This window comes from Papaver somniferum, chromosome 9 (assembly GCF_003573695.1).
Source record: "Papaver somniferum cultivar HN1 chromosome 9, ASM357369v1, whole genome shotgun sequence".
Lineage (NCBI taxonomy): Eukaryota > Viridiplantae > Streptophyta > Magnoliopsida > Ranunculales > Papaveraceae > Papaver > Papaver somniferum.
Genome location: NC_039366.1, coordinates 173,989,336 through 173,993,424, shown reverse-complemented (window position 1 = coordinate 173,993,424; position 4,089 = coordinate 173,989,336).

Here is a 4,089-nt window from a genome sequence, read left to right as displayed (position 1 = left end):
TGTGTGTAACAAGCTAAGTTCGATCTAACGGTTGAAAGATATTAGCTTGGTTGAATCAGGTTTTTAATCTAACGATGAATATTGAATGCTTTGTTACCAAGGTAACTTGGATTGCAAACCCTGATTTGAAAACTATATAAAGGAGAACTCTAGCAACTGGAAAAACTAATCCCTACATCTCATGTATGTTACTAGTTGCATAAACTAGAGTCGATTCTCCTTTAACCTTAGGTTTCTATCGAGACCCTGTAGGTTAACGACTTGAAAGACTTCATTGAGATTGTGAAGCCAGACCCAACTATTTTCTTTGTAGTTGCGTGTTTTGATCTTGCCCGATTCTATCGTATTGAGTTCAATTGAAATAATTGACTCGAGATTAATTTCTCCGATAGATAAGATGAAAGTAATCACAAACATCTTCATTTCATCGTTTGTGATTCCACAATATCTTGTTTCGCTAGTCGATTAAGATTATTGTGAGGTGATTAATAATACTAGGCTGTTTTTCGGGAATATAAGTCCGGTTTATCAATTGGTTCCTGTTCACCTTGATTTATCAAAAAACGGAACAAAAACTCTTGGGTATTTCTGTGGGAGACAGATTTATTCAATCTATAGATTTTTCTGTGTGAGACAGATTTGTTTATCAAGTCTTCGACTTTGGGTCGTAGAAACTCTTGGTTGTAGGTGAGATCAATTAAGGGAATCAAGTGCGTAGTATCCTGCTGGGATCAGAGACGTAAGGACCGCAACTGTACCTTGAATCAGTGTGAGGTTGATTAGGGTTCAACTACAGTTCAGTCCGAAGTTAATTGGTAGTAGGCTAGATTCTGTAGCGGCTTAATACAGTGTGGTGTTCAATTTGGACTAGGTCCCGGGGTTTTTCTGCATTTGCAGTTTCCTCGTTAACAAAACTTATGGTGTCTGTGTTATTTCTTTTCCGCATTATATTTTGCTATATAATTGAAATATCACAGATTGTGCGTTAAGTTCAATCAATTAGAATATCCGACCTTCGGTTGTTGATTTAAATTGATTGACACTTGAACATTGGTCTTTGGTACCGTTCAAGTTACTCCTCTTATATTCAATCGGGCTCGCAGATTTCTATTTGCTGATTGCGGATTGAATTAAGAGTTAGAGATATTAAATTCTTTGATATAATTTTCTCTAGATTAAGTTTGACTGTCTAGTTGATTCTCTAGAAAGTATATTGGAGTAAGTCCTCTCAGATTGCCAAACGAATTGTTGGGCATGGTTGTTAGACCCCCGCATTTTCAGTGACTGTTTAGAACCCTGCTGCCACCTGGTATACCCATCCACACAGCCTTTGGAAAGGACAGTGTATTAAGCCCCGTTTGGGATTATTTTTTTCTATCAAAAGCACTTTGTAACAAACTTCTAACAAACTTTTACCAAAAATTGTGTTTAGTAAAAAAAATCAAAGTGCTTTGGAGAGAAGCACTTCCTTTTTAGGCCTGCTTTTAAAAGCTTCTCAGCACTAGCTTTTAAAAGCTGGAAAAGCAGAAGTTGTGGACCCATATAATTTGATTTAATCGATTCTCTATTTTAACCTTATTATTTTATTATAAAGATAAATTTTACCATAGAATATTGTATAATTATAATTATATTCCTAACTTGTATTTTGTTCTTCTATTTTTTATTTTGAAATAATAAATAATAATTATCACAATAATATTTTTTTGAAGCAAATTATAATCATAAATTTATTTATTAAATGATAAAATAATTATAAAATAATGATAATAGAAAATAATATAAACAAAAATAAAACTTCTAACAAACTTTTACCATTTAACTCCATGTAAATCGATTTTTTTTTTGTTTTTTTGAAGCATAATCGACTTTGTTTTTGCTTTTATTTTAAGCCTCCGGTAGCGTCTTTTTTTTTAAATAAAATAATAAAATAAATATTACTTATATTTTATTAAATATAATGGAATTTAAAATATAATTTATTATAATTACAGTTGTATTTAAAACTAATTTTAAAAACATGTCTATTTTCGTCATTTTAAACAGCACCAGCACTTTAGAATGCCAATTTACCGAACAAAATTTACAATTTGTTAATTTCACAGCGCGTGGAAATTTCTGATGAACCCAAGCTTGGTTCCTCTCTCTTTTAGAAACCCATCATTAAAATTGTATATATGTATAGCCAAAATTACAAGATCTACGGTTAAAAATAATAGTCTTAGATTAGATTTATATTTCCATAATTTTAGATGGACTAAATTAACCTTAATTAGTTATTATTTTTTAATTTGTTACCATCTATATACTAGCTTGTTTACTTGAATTTAGTATTAATTAGAAATTTAATTTGTTACCATATATTACGGGGTCGACTATTATCTCGGTTCAACTGTTCTCTTTCTTCTCTTATCTCATCTAAGTTAATTTGTTACCATAATTATGGGGTCAACTTTTTATCTAATCACCGATTATATCTCAGTTCACTATGATTGTTCTCTTTCTTCGCTTATCTCGTCTTAAAAAAAAAAATTATTGATGAGGTGTATCGTTGTAGCACATATGCACCATCCAGTCCACCATTGCCACTGTGAACTTCCAACTTTTCGTACTTCTGATGTCGTGAAATCATTTTGATGTCACGGATTTCAATTTCTTCATGTTCAAACACAAAGGATTATTGTCCCAATTTATATTGCTAACTTACCTCCATGAGAACTTATGCTCTCTTATTCACTTACCTCCATGAGAACTTATGCTCTCTTAATATGGCGGCTTAGATTAGTTTTTCCAAACTTCTCATTTTTCTTAACTAATTTGATGATGACATATCTTCTTCGACTTGCTGGCGATTGTTAAACTTCTGTGACTATGCTATCTTGTGATTATCCGTTGGAAGCACTATGGTCATTGTCTTGTTTTCTTCTTCTTCTTTTTTTTTTTTTTTTTTTTTTTTTTTTTTGTGATTTTTACTTTTCTGATTCTAGAGTTAATTGTAATTATCACCGAATTATGAACGTGATAATTACAATTTTCACGAATTGTGACTAAGTTCTAGTAGAAATTGAGATTTTACCGTGATAATTAGAGTTATCATTCTATTGTGATAATTGGAGTTATCATTGTATTGTGATAAGTGCAATTGTCATCAAATGTGGTAAGGACGGTTTTCATCAGGTTGCGAAAATTGTTGTTGTCATTTCTGTGATAAAGTGATGCTTATCATGGGCGACAATCCGGTTTTGATAAGTGCAGGTGATAATTCCGGTTTTGACAAAAACATAATCGATTCCGATGGGTGAAAATCACGATTGTCAATGAAATGTGAAAATTATAATTTTCAGTAACCGGGAATAATTATAGTTATCAACTTTCGGTAAATTGATGATAGTTGCCGTTTTCACAAAATGCAAACCGTGTAAACTAGAATCCTCACGTCTATTGGATATGTGAAACAAAGTTACTCAAAACAAAACCATGAAAACAAAGGATCTTAAAATAAGTTAGAACAGGGGAAATATGAGAAGTGATAAACAAAAATATAGAAGGAGATTTGTTTTGGGAAGATCTGTTTCGGGGAAGATTCAATGGTGATAATTGAATTTCTTTCCCCTAATTTTCACATAGTTATTCTCGGTAACAAAGAATTAGGTTTTGGGAGGAGGCTAACAAATTGACGTGATATAAGGAATTAATTTAGGGAGTTAATTAGGGAAGTTGACCGAGTTATTTGAGGGAGTTATTTTAGGGAGTTATTTTAGAGAAGTTAAATCTTAGTTAAATTTAAAATCTTAAATTTTTGGTTTTTGACTTTTTTCATTGTAGACCAAAACAAGATAAATACAAATATAAAAATAAGATAATTACTATAGTAAAAGGTCATTATAATAAAACTAGTAGTTCTAAAATTAATTTTGGGTTTTTAATATAGGGTATCTTAATGGCGGGCTCCTAATATAAAAAATTCCAAAACTGGACTAGCCATATTTTTTCCCCTTTTAAAATTATGATTTACCAAATATCATGCCGCGTTATTTTCACATCACAGCACAACACAGCAACGCGCATCAGACTACAACAAAAAAAAAA